Source organism: Schistocerca piceifrons, chromosome 8 (assembly GCF_021461385.2).
Source record: "Schistocerca piceifrons isolate TAMUIC-IGC-003096 chromosome 8, iqSchPice1.1, whole genome shotgun sequence".
NCBI lineage: Eukaryota > Metazoa > Arthropoda > Insecta > Orthoptera > Acrididae > Schistocerca > Schistocerca piceifrons.
The window spans coordinates 433,559,922-433,573,076 of NC_060145.1; the positions used below are offsets into that span (position 1 = coordinate 433,559,922).

At 45.3% G+C, this 13,155-nt stretch overlaps 1 pseudogene; it reads right to left on the reverse strand.

Annotated features, from left to right (window-relative positions):
* Positions 1-594: 594 nt before the first annotated feature.
* Positions 595-713, reverse strand: LOC124712595 (annotated as a pseudogene).
* Between the last annotated feature and the right edge of the window lie 12,442 nt (positions 714-13,155).

Here is a 13,155-nt window from a genome sequence, read left to right on the forward strand (position 1 = left end):
GGACGTTCTAACCTAAGTAGGTTCATCATGATAAAATAAGAGAAAACAGAACTCGCATAGAAAGATTTCAAGGATCATTTCCGCTGCGGGCCGTTCGAGAGTGGAACACTAGAGAAGTAGCTTGAAGGTGGATCTATGAACTTTCTGTCAGGCACTTGGCTGGCTCTGAGCACTATGGGACTTAACAGCTGTGGTCATCAGTCCCCTAGAACTTAGAACTACTTAAACCTAACTAACCTAAGGACATGACACACATCCATGCCCGAGGCAGGATTCGAACCTGCGACCGTAGCAGTCGCGCGGTTCCGGACTGCGCGCCTAGAACCGCGAGACCACCGCGGTGTGAGGCACTTAATTGTGAATTGCAAAGTAGTCATGTAGACGTAGATGAAAGGGTGAGTCAGCTGCTCGTACTTATGGGTTTGATGGAAGCCGCAACACCTTCAAAAACCACGTAGAAGATTTTCACATTCTCTCACTCGCGGATACGGAGGGGCATGTGGTCAGCGCACCGCTGTGCCGGCCGTCGTCAGTTTTGGTGACCGGCGCCGCTACTTGTCGTTCAGGTAGCTCCCCGACTGGCCCCACAATAGCTGCCAAGAGCACCCGGCAGACCCGGACGGTGACCCATCCAAGTGCTAGCCCAGCCCGACAGCGCTTAACATCGGTGATCTGACGGGAACCGGTGTTACCACTGCGGCAAGGCCGTTGGCCGACCTGGCATCTGATTGTTAGAGAAACAGATGATGGCACTCTGGTTGCAAAGCCATTAATATGGATGATTTTCCGCTTTGGCATGCTTGACGGTTGAATATCGACTGTCTGTGAACCTGCCTCATAGTTCTGGCTCTCCATAGGGAAAATGCTTGCTTTTCTTCTCCGTGCTGCTCTTCAGTCACTTCTTTTACCGGATGAAACTCTTTTACCACTCACGAATACAGCCGAAATGATTTGGCTCAAAGAACTCTCAGTTCATTATTTGTTTCATGACAGCAGCCAGAGCGACTTTGATTTTTTGGTGTTTCTTCAGAATAGTCATACTTCTTTAATGCGCCATTAGAGATATCGTCAATATTAAGCCAGTTTTTTTTGGCAGTGTCTTCATGGATCCTTTCTGCACTTGGGGTGTGCCGGGCATGAGAAGGTGAGTTCTTGTTTGTTCCAGAATTTGACTCATGGGATGTGCCAAGGAATAAGTTTTCGAGAAGACGTTGGGGATCGGTGTGAACCCACACATCTCTCGTTAGTACGCGGCGGCCGTTCTGTTTTGTTTCACTAGAAGTGAGTCCCTACGTCAATTTTTGTTGTTTGTTATTTTGATGAAGTTCGCAGATCCTGCATGAACCTGCTACATGTTGTAACCCTGATTAAATAAATGTTATACTGTTTATGGTTCCAATGATTCTGAGTACTGTAGGACTTAACATCTAAGGTCACCAGTCCCCTAGAACTTAGAACTACTTAAACCTAACTAACCTAAGGACATAACACACACCCATGCCCGAAGCAGGATTCGGACGTGCGACCGTAGCGGTCGCGCAGTTCCAGACTGAAACGCCTAGAACCGCTCGGCCACATCGGCCAGCATACTGTTTATGGAATTCTAATTAAATTCATCTGTATCAGTCATTTGTATCAATTTTAAATGTTATGTAGACGATATATTCTTTGCATAATTGTGTAAGTTCCATTATTGAACGGTATTGCACCATTATAAAAAAATGGCAAGGCTAAAGCAAGTGACAAGTAAGTTAAGAAAATGGTTAGCATTGCTACCGCCGGTGCAGAAGGACCCAGGTTCGATTCCCAGTACGGTCTCCGTTTACTTCTGAGGTAGGGAGGCCTGGTACAGGGTGTATTAACCTCTTGTGAGGCCAAATTGAAACTTCTTAATAAAAATTTTCTTTGCTTATATTGCTCAGTGAAATTGACATACTGTCACTTTGCTATTCTTTATCATCTCAACACTGACGCACAATATTCTAGCGCAACGCAATCTGACTGCTCAAAAAATGATAATCTGACTTCAAATAATTAATACAGAAAAAATGGCCCTGAATTAGTAGTAATCCTAATAATAACCTATACATTTCGTAAGTCACTTACCTCACAAAAATCTTGATTACACGAACTACAGCAATGCTGTAAACACCAATACTGCCAGCTAAATAAAAGATTCAAACTACTGAAGGTTCTAACTACTGATAGGCATGTGGTTAGCAAAGCAAAGATTTTATTGCGGAACAAACAATGCATTTACCTTAATAATGTGACAACCAATTCAAAAATTATATAATCGTCCTTGACATCCAGTTCCAAAAATTATATAATCATCGAAAAATTACATTTCCATATGGACACACGTCCAGATCGTCCGCTCGCGCTAACACTTCAAACCTCTAACCTCCATCACCGCTGGCTACTCACTCCTAACTTCCACCACTGCTGGCTATGCACCTCCAACTTCCATCACTGCTGTCGATTAACTTCCACCTGCCAGTGCGACCAGCGACAGAGTCTCTTACAGAGTGCGCACAGCGCTGTCAGAGTTATTAATGCAGAGCACTACACAGCGCTGCCAACATACAAACACATAAACAGCCTACTTACAAGATGAGGAGCTGCTTGAACAAAGAAACAGCAGCATCATCAGGATTCACGTACTGACGGTAAGGGCTGGAGCGATTGGCGAGGTACTGGTCGCACGTCCCACTATCACGGAGCGCCCCTCGTACTGTCCTGTACCCAGCAGTCGATCAGTTGGAACAGGCCTGAGGGGTAATCCGTGAGTGGTGTTTACATTTGGTTTTCCCCCTCATGTTTGGGAAGCACACACTGTCAGTGCCAGAACGAATTGATAAACCTGAAGTGACGCAGGCACCGTCGGAGTCTGACGCCGTCAGTATTAGCCAGGAGCACTTAGCCAGCCGGCCCCGTGTTTGATTCTTGTAAGCCGCCTCCTCTGTATGCAAATTGGCGAAGCGTCGTGCCGCCAAGTGGTGTGATTTAATAACAGGTTCCGCTCCGGCCGCCTTCGACGAGGCACTTTGCGTCCCGGCGGCGCGTGCAGCAGCGGAGTAACTTGTCTGCGCTATTTTGCCTCTGCGCGCCGGCAAATGGAGCGACCGTGGCTATGGCTTCGGGCCGACTAATTTGCATGCTAACGTCGGGAAGTCTGGCGACGCAGGAGGGGGCGCAGAAAAATTGGAGTGAGCTTGTTTGGGCCGGCGAGAGAACGGACAGGGGACGTGACAAGGAGGGAGGGGTAGAGAGAGAGAGAGCAGGAGAGGGTGAACGACGCGGTGTCGGGTGGGAGGGGGAGACGGCAGTACGGAGGCAGAGACGAGACGGAGCTATGGGGATAACGCGATTGGGCGCGCACGGGATCGCCGAATGCGATTACTGGCGACCCGAAGCGGAGCGCGCCCAGCCAAGCGTTAAGGGGCTGAATGGGGGTGGCAGTGTTCCTGGGCCGGGGGGGTTGGGGGTTTCTGTTCTGTTCTGCAGCCTGGGGCTGGTGGCGCGCGTCCAGATAATGGGCCTTGATCCTCCACTTCTGGCAGCCTGCGATAACAGCGTCTGGCGCACCGGAAAGGTCGTCCCATCTCTCGTAAAGGACGCGGCTTCGTCGTATCACGTGGTCATGACCTTAAGTCAATTTTACCAACTATCCATCCACCTGCTGACTAAGCTACGTGGGAGCGAAGCTCTACGTAACCACATTCTTGTACAAACACGTCGTATCTGTTCAGTAGTTTCTCGATCCTACAAAAGACGTGCACCGTAATATCCAGTTCACTGTCGCGATGGAGACGGAAGAAATGTTGCCATTTCTAGATGTTCCACAGAACTAAGTAAACCAATATGCCGACCCTGCTGGAGACCGAACATCTGCTCCGTAGGAAACAAGCAAACTACGGTCAGCAGCAGGTACCGGGGTCCAGGTTGACGGTGGTGTTCCTCGACTTACAGAAGACGTTCAATACAATTCCGCACTGCCGCCTCATGAACAAAACGCGAACGTGTGCAATATGAAACAAATGTGAGATTAGATTCAAGAGTCCCTAGCAAAAAGGAACAGCACGCCATCACTAACGGAGAGAAAGAAGCAAACATAAAAGCGATTTCGGGGACATCACAATGGAGCGTTACAGGCCCATCACTTATCACAGCATAGGCACCGTCCTATCGCATTAAGGTGACCACCTGTCAAAAGCCTGAATAGTCACCTACATCTGGATCTACATCTACATCTACATGATTACTCTGCAATTCACATTTAAGTGCTTGGCACAGGGTTCATCGAACCACAATCATACTATCTCTCTACCATTCCACTCCCGAACAGCGCGCGGGAAAAACGAACACCTAAACCTTTCTGTTCGAGCTCTGATTTCTCTTATTTTATTTTTATAATCATTCCTACCTATGTAGGTTGGGCTCAACAAAATATTTTCGCATTCGGAAGAGAAAGTTGATGACTGAAATTTCGTAAATAGATCTCGCCGCGACGAAAAACGTCTTTGCTGTAATGACTTCCATCCCAATTCGCGTATCATATCTGCCACACTCTCTCCCCTATTACGTGATAATACAAAACGAGCTGCCCTTTTTTGCACCCTTTCGATGTCCTCCGTCAATCCCACCTGGTAAGGATCCCACACCGCGCAGCAATATTCTAACACAGGACGAACGAGTGTAGTGTAAGCTGTCTCTTTAGTGGACTTGTTGCATCTTCTAAGTGTCCTGCCAATGAAACGCAACCTTTGGCTTGCCTTCCCCACAATATTATCTATGTGGTCTTTCCAATTGTTCGTAATTTTATCACCCAGGTACTTAGTTGAATTGACAGCCTTGAGAATTGTACTATTTATCGAGTAATCGAATTCCAACGGATTTCTTTTGGAACTCATGTGGATCACCTCACACTTTTCGTTATTTAGCCTCAACTGCCACCTGCCACACCATACAGCAATCTTTTCTAAATCCCTTTGCAACTGATACTGGTCTTCGGATAACCGTACTAGACGGTAAATTGCAGCATCATCTGCGAACAACCTAAGAGAACTGCTCAGATTGTCACCCAGGTCATTTATATAGATCAGGAACAGCAGAGGTCCCAGGACGCTTCCTTGAGGAACACCTGATATCACTTCAATTTTACTCGACGATTTGCCGTCTGTTACTACGAACTGCGACCTTCCTGACAGGAAATCACGAATCCAGTTGCACAACTGAGACGATACCCCATAGGCCCACAGCTTGATTAGAAGTCGCTTGTGAGGAACGGTGTCAAAAGCTTTCCGGAAATCTAGAAATATGGAATCAACTTGAGATCCCCTGTCGATAGCGGCCATTACTTCGTGCGAATAAAGAGATAGCTGCGTTCTACAAGAACGATGTTTTCTGAAACCATGCTGATTACGTATCAATAGATCGTTCCCTTCGAGGTGGTTCATAATGTTTGAATACAATATATGCTCCAAAACCCTACTGCAAATCGATATCGATGATATAGATCTGTAGTTCGATGGATTACTCCTACTACACTTCTTAAACACTGGTGCGACCTGCGCAATTTTCCAATCTGTAGGTACAGATCTATCGGTGAGCGAGCGGTTGTATATGACTGCTAAGTAGGGAGCTATTGTATCAGCGTAATCTGCAGTGCGGACCGCTGCGAGACATGCCGGAGAAGAGTCAGTCAGGGAGATTCTGGGAAGTATCGGCAGGGACGTGGAGCCGTGTCGACTCCAGTGCAGTGGCCAGCTGCGCCAGGTTTCTCTGCTGACGATCCGTGGCGCGAACAGACCGGTCAAGGGGGTCCCGTAGATTCTCAACTGGCTTTAAATCCGGGGAGTCTGGGGTCCAGTAGAGTATGGTAAACTCATCCTCGTGCTGTTCAAAGCACGCACGTACACTCCGAGCTGTGTAACACGCAGCATTACCCATCCTGGTAAATGCCATTATCCCGAGGAAAAGCAAGCTGCATATAGAGGTGGACATGGTCCCAAGGATACGTGTATACTTGCGTTGATCCATTGTGCCTTCCAGAAAGACGAGATCAGCCAGGGAATGCCACCAAAACATTGCCCAGTTCATAACGCTCCCTCCTTCGGTCTGGACCCTTCCGACGACTGTTGCACGCCCGTACACTCCAAAGGCCACCTGTTCGATGGAGCATAAAACGTAATTCATCTGAAAAGGTCAGCTGTCAGCACTCAACTGACGTACAGTTGCGATACCGGCGTGGAAGTTCGACCCTTCGTCGCCAACGAACAGTAGTCGGTGTGGGTGTATGAACCAGGCGCCTGCGTCATATGTGGCATCGTTCGCTGAATGCTCGTTGAGAAGACGCCGTTGGCAGTCGTTTGGTTGATCTGGGTGGTCAGTTGCTCAATACTTGCACGTTTATTCGCCGATACATATCTCACATGTCACTGTCACTGTTCACTGTTTACCAGCTGTAAAAACAAACATGGCGGTCATCGTAATTTTGGCTTAAACAGTTTATCTACTTTAACGTGTAAGTGGTTGCACATGACAAACTGTGGAACAAAACAGTCACTGTAGTAACACAACACATCAGAAAATCCACACCATGTGGTAAAAAGGCATGAATTCATAATTTTATGTGTTTTTTTAAATATCTGTAATTACCATTTAATAACTAATAGTTACACGTATACAAACAGTAAATAACATTCTTTATCTTTAACAGCCATAAAATAAAAGCCCACTGAAGATACTGCAACTGCAGTGAAATATGTTTGGGTTAAAAAAAAATTGTGTTTTGCTAAAGGCGGACGCTATCCAAAAACATGCGTATATTGGAACTGGCGGACACGTTCGTTGGAGAAGTCTAGATTTTGAATGTCAAGGAAACGTCTCACCTCGAGAATCACTTCTGTGTCATTGTGGAGATGCTCGCCAAGCAACGGTTTCTTCATCCGTGGAAAGAGGAAGACATCTATTGTCCCATCTCGGGAGAAAACGGGAGTGACTCAAAATTTGATAGCCTGAAGAAGCAGCAGCTATCTGTGACTGCGCCCTGGTCGCTTTCGCGTCGTAGTGGAGCAAAAAAATGTTCAAATGTGTGTGAAATCTTATGATACTTAACTGCTAAGCTTACACACTTTTTTTTTTTGGTCATCAGTCTACTGACTGGTTTGATGCGGCCCGCCACGAATTCCTTTCCTGTGCTAACCTCTTCATCTCAGAGTAGCACTTGCACCCTACGTCCTCAATTATTTGCATGACGTATTCCAATCTCTGTCTTCCTCTACAGTTTTTGCCCTCTACAGCTCCCTCTAGTACCTTGGAAGTCATTCCCTCATGTCTTAGCAGATGTCCTATCATCCTGTCCCTTCTCCTTATCAGTGTTTTCCACATATTCCTTTCCTCTCCGATTCTGCACAGAACCTCCTCATTCCTTACCTTATCAGACCACCTAATTTTCAACATTCGTCTATAGCACCACATCTCAAATGCTTCGATTCTCTTCTGTTCCGGTTTTCCCACAGTCCATGTTTCACTACCATACAATGCTGTACTCCAGACGTACATCCTCAGAAATTTCTTCCTCAAATTAAGGCCGGTATTTGATATTAGTAGACTTCTCTTGGCCAGAAATGCCTTTTTTGCCATAGCGAGTCTGCTTTTGATGTCCTCCTTGCTCCGTCCGTCATTGGTTATTTTACTGCCTAGGTAGCAGAATTCCTTAACTTCATTGACTTCGTGACCATCAATCCTGATGTTAAGTTTCTCGCTGTTCTCATTTCCGATTTATTCTCAAACCATACTGTGTACTCATTAGACTGTTCATTCCGTTCAGCAGAGCATTTAATTCTTCCTCACTTTCACTCAGGATAGCAATGTCATCAGCGAATCGTATCATTACACACTACTTAACCTAAATTACACTGTTCTACAAAAAAAACCTTTTCTTCCATTTCTGATAAAAAATATTGTGATCCTACTTGTATTTTGAGTGCTGAATTGAAAACTGTTTTTGGTTTTTTTCTGTCAGGGATAGTTTATGAGTAATCGCAATTTTATTTCTCTTTTCAGTTTCTGATATAGTGCAGCAAACATGAGGTGAAATTCGACAAACAAATGCACATCTTTATGATGTTATAAATTCATCACATTAATGGAGGGTGGGATCTAACATATAACACAGTAACCTTTGTGTATACACTTTGAAGCATTTATTTGACATGAGAAATTACAGAAAATTGTCAAACAATGAGTCACTGTCTTGTAATGTTCATCACTTTTTTCTCTTGTATTGTGAATCTTTCTTCTCTCGAATGATATTCCAGCAACAATCTGCTAACATAGAAGGTACCCACTTCCCTTCATAACGCCTTTTATGGTAGAAATGTCTTTATGGAATCTTTCCCCATGTTCATCCGAAACGTCACTACAACTCTCTGTGAAGTAGTCCAGATGTGAGTCCGTCATATGTCCCTTCAAAGACATATTGCACCCCAAATCCTGATATGCTTTGATCATATCCTTCACCATTGCTTTGTAGTTAGTAGCTCTTCTTCCGAGGAAGTTTTCCGACACCATCTTGAAACAGTCCCATGCGGTTTCTTCTTTATCAGTTAAACATGCTTCGAAATTTGCATCTTTCTGCAGCTCCCTGATTTGTGGGCCCACAAATACACCTTCCTTTATTTTTGCAGCTGAAAGACGGGGGAATTTGGTAGCTAGATATGCAAACCGACAGTCTGTTGGATCCATGGCCTTCACGAATTGTTTCATCAGGCCAAGTTTGATGTGAAGCGGTGGAAGTAGGATATATGCAGGAGCTACCAGACTTCCACGTTGTGCATTCTTTTCGCCAACTTTCCATCTTCGCCTAGGCTACTTCTTTTTCACGTAGTGAGAATTTCGGTCTCGACTATCCCACTCGCAAAGGAAACAGGCATACTTTGTGTAGCCTTGTTGCATTCCAAGTACCGTAGCAATTACCTTGAAATATTTTCATTTGTGTTCATTGTATTTTAATGAATGTAGCATCCTTTGTACGAATTCGTAATTCTCTTTTGTCAAACTATGATAAGCTACTGGAACAGAGGGTATTTTATTTCCGTTGTGGAGCAAAACACCCTTCAGACTGGTTTTAGATGCATCTATGAAAAGTCTCCACTCCTGTGAAATATAAGTGAAGTTCAGCACTTTCATCAGGCCAGCAACGTCATTGCAAAATATCAGTGCTTCGTCAGTTGAAAAATAACAAATAAAGGCACTTTCTCTGTGCCTGAACACACTGATTTTAGTACTTTGGTGGAGTAGATTATACTCTTGTAATCTTGAACCAAGCAGTTGTGCCTTTTGTTAACTTAGTCCTAGATCACGTGCTAAATCATTTAAATCTGCCTGTGTTAACAAATGTGGCGATGACTCACTTGTGCAGTGATATAAAGAATCATTATCTGTGATTTCTTCAGTGCTACTTATTTCACTGTCACTCGGAATTTGACCTCGAGCTCTTGAAGATACTGGAAGATTGTCGGAATGCTGCACTGGCATTCTCGCTGAAGGCAGATCTGGGTAAACAATGTGCCTCTTTGACTTTTTGTTTGTAAAACTGTGAATTTTTGTTAGAGAGAAATAACAGTAACATGGTCCTTAGGCTCCCTCCACACCATGGGAACAGCAAACAACGCCACATTCTCTTTACCTTTCCACCACTGAATTAGTTTGCAGTAACATGTAGCACAACAGAAATGTGGTGCCCATTCTTTATCTTGGTCTCCTACCTCTACTCCAAAGTAATGTTTGTATGCTTTCTTTATGACTGAAGAAATTTTCTTCCTATTTCTGGCAAAAGTGAACTTCCCACAGATGTAGCAGACATCCACGACGACATGGCATTTCTGCAAATTTAAAAATACCACTTTGGTATTAATAGTAGGGAACTAGAGGAACGCTGATGTGTAAAAACAAGCAGTCGTTTTACCTTCAGCACCAGGCTTAATCAGTTTACACGCAGGAACTAAAAAATTCAACCGTGCTCGGAAATATGACAGACAGTTACTTGGCAGCCAAAACACCCGCTCGTTAAGACTGACACAAATTGCGGCTAACACCACTGTTGAAAACTCGATGCACCTGTCCCTAGGAGGCGTGAAGCTTTACTGCCGAGGCAGCGACCAGCTGCCACCGTTCGAGTTAATGAGATGTTTAAGGTGGTCTTAATGACATAGGTGTGGCGGGGGATAACCTAATGATGTCTGATTCTTCCCACCTGCTGTTGCACAAGAAATTATCACGTTCTATCACTACTGGATGCGGCAACATACCCGTATTTCTCTATAAGGTCTCTGTGTTTCCTATGAATTGTGAATATGCATATATACACATATTACATAAAAAGTATCCCTGACAACGATATTTTATTTACATATTTGAATTTCCCACGGTAAAATGGTCTAGAAGCACATACTTTAATATCAGAAATAGAACCCATGTCGAACAGTGTTATCCTTAGGACAAACACACACACCCTTGCCCAAGGGAGGACTCGAACCTCCGCCGGGACCAGCCGCGTAGTGGAGCAAAACCACCGTCTTGGACAGCGTCTAGCAACGCTTCGTCTCGACAGCCTCCTGCGAACTGGTCACGTGATTTCGGTAGTATCCTCTTGTGACGGTTAGCGTCTTAAGAGGTTAGTCTGTCACCAAACACTGTGGCAATCCCAATAAAATGTTCCGTCCGTAGCTGGTACGGACGGGCCTTGCTAGGTATGAACACTCCAAAACATTCAGTATATTAATGAAAGACCATCACTTTTATTTAAGGTGTTTACAGAAAATGAAATGTACGTAACTTTGAACATCTGAGTCCGTTCCAGTGATGTTTGTCAATCGTAGATCACAGAATACTCCGAGGGGTGTTCAATGAGTAGTGCAACACTTTCTTTGTCGGCCAATTGCGGTTGAAAAAGAAAACTGCTGTGGGACATGTTGGAATATTGCCGCTTCGGCCCCTACAGATTGATGAAATTCCGATAGGTGGAGGCGCTATACGTGGTCTTCAAAGATGTAGTCTTCAAAGATGTTTCTTTTGGCGGAAAACCAGAGCATCGTAGATATTCATAGGTGCTTGTAGAATGTGCACTGAGACTTGGCAGTGAACAAAAGCACGGTGAGTCGTTGGAAGAGGTTTTGTCATCACCGCAACGAGATCGCGCATGTCTGTCTGATCTCCCGAGTGCCAGCCGGCCGCACACAGCTGTGGAACTGAAGAAACGACTTCAGCTTGTTCATCGCCACAAAAAGGCAAACGAAATTGTCCTTCTTCGTGACAACGCAAGGTCTCGCACAAGTCTGCGCAAGCGAGAGGATCTCACAAAACTTCACTGGTCTGTTTTTCCTCACTACTGCCTGTTGTGACTTGGCAAGACAGCCAAGTCACTAGGAGAGGAAGCCGAAAGGCACGCGTTGAAGCTCACGCAGGCTGGTGTGAGGTCTGGAACAGGTAAGGGAATTTATAGTAGCAAAGAACGTAAGTAACTACTGGAATACTTAACTTTAATTCATAATTGGTGAACATCGGTCTGACGGTACATGTATCACAAGATAAATAGCAAATGATAATGGCGCCTTGCTAGGTCGTAGCAAATGACGTAGCTGAAGGCTATGCTAACTATCGTCTCGGCAAATGAGAGCGTAATTTGTCAGTGAACCATCGCTAGCAAAGTCGGCTGTACAACTGGGGCGAGTGCTAGGACGTCTCTCTAGACCTGCCGTGTGGTGGCGCTCGGTCTGCAATCACTGATAGTGGCGACACGCGGGTCCGACGTATACTACCGGACCGCGGCCGATTTAAAGGCTACCACCTAGCAAGTGTGGTGTCTGGCGGTGACACTACACTGCCAGTATTTCGCACCTTCCGACTACCATTTGTTCGGCTCAATCAAGGATATACTGCGCGGGAAGCAGTACGTGAATGATGGGGAGGTTATTGATGCAGCAGGAGGTTAGCTGCTACGTCGACCAGAAGAGTAGTACCATGCGGTCACACGGGTCCTCACAGTAAGGCTGTTGCATTGAACGAGGATTATGTCGAAAAATAGGATTTTGTAGCCGAAAGAGGGGGAATAATGTGATGTATTCGAATCCTTAATAAAACCAACCTGGTTTCAGAAAAAAATGTGTCGCTTTACTTATTGAGCGCCCATGGGAGTTGTGAATGTAGTCCGGAGATTAGTAGCGTCGTGCACTGTTCGTTGTTTCTCAGTGCGAGTCTTCCGAGATCAGGGGGCAGAACACGTGGAGCGGCATCTTAAGAAGACGAGCGGACGGGTACATTGGTACGCAGCGGGTGGAACCGAAGGCGGCGTCCGCTGGTGGCGTCCACAGCGCAACGCATACGGATGCGCCGAGCCCTCTGGCGACCGTAAGTCTCGGTCGCACCTGCTGCAGGACGACGTACGTGTTGTGTCTTCTGCTGAGACGTGGGCGGCGCTGTGTGCGGTGGACGTTAAGTATAGAGACCGCCGACACCGCAGTAACATCCGGCGTATATGCTGGCTTCGTCTTCGACTGTTTCAGCACTGCCGAGTCCACGCTATTTAACAGCTTGCTTTGCTGTTTTGTCTCAGGTTCGCAGTGATAGACCCAGCAGTCGTCCGTGGTGACTACTGGGGATGGTGGTTACCGGTGAAACAACCGGTTTTCAGTTGCTTCGTTTTCTTTCACACCAGTTTAACCTGACAATTAAAACCTCTCAAAGTAACCAGTTTCTAAAATAACCGATTTTAGATTTTTAATTCCCATTACTTCCTGTAATAAACGTAGAAATCGAACAAAGATTGAAGTGCTTTGACTCAGTTTTAAGAGAAATAGAATCCAAACATTAAATTAAAAGGCAAATAAAAGGAAACTGTCCAGCCACCGTTCGCTGTTTTCCTATAAAACTGATAATTGGTTGCACACGACAAAAAAATCAGCAACATTCTCCTACTGATTCTAATGTTTTGAAGCTCTGGTCAAAAATAATGTTTTAATCGGGGACCATACCAGTACTTGAGCATTGCGAATAATAGGTGCTAAAGGATGAAGAACTCAGTTTTTTGCGTTAATTTGTCCGTTTTGAAGGGCTACAAGCAGATAGACGCATATTATGTAGACACGCAGC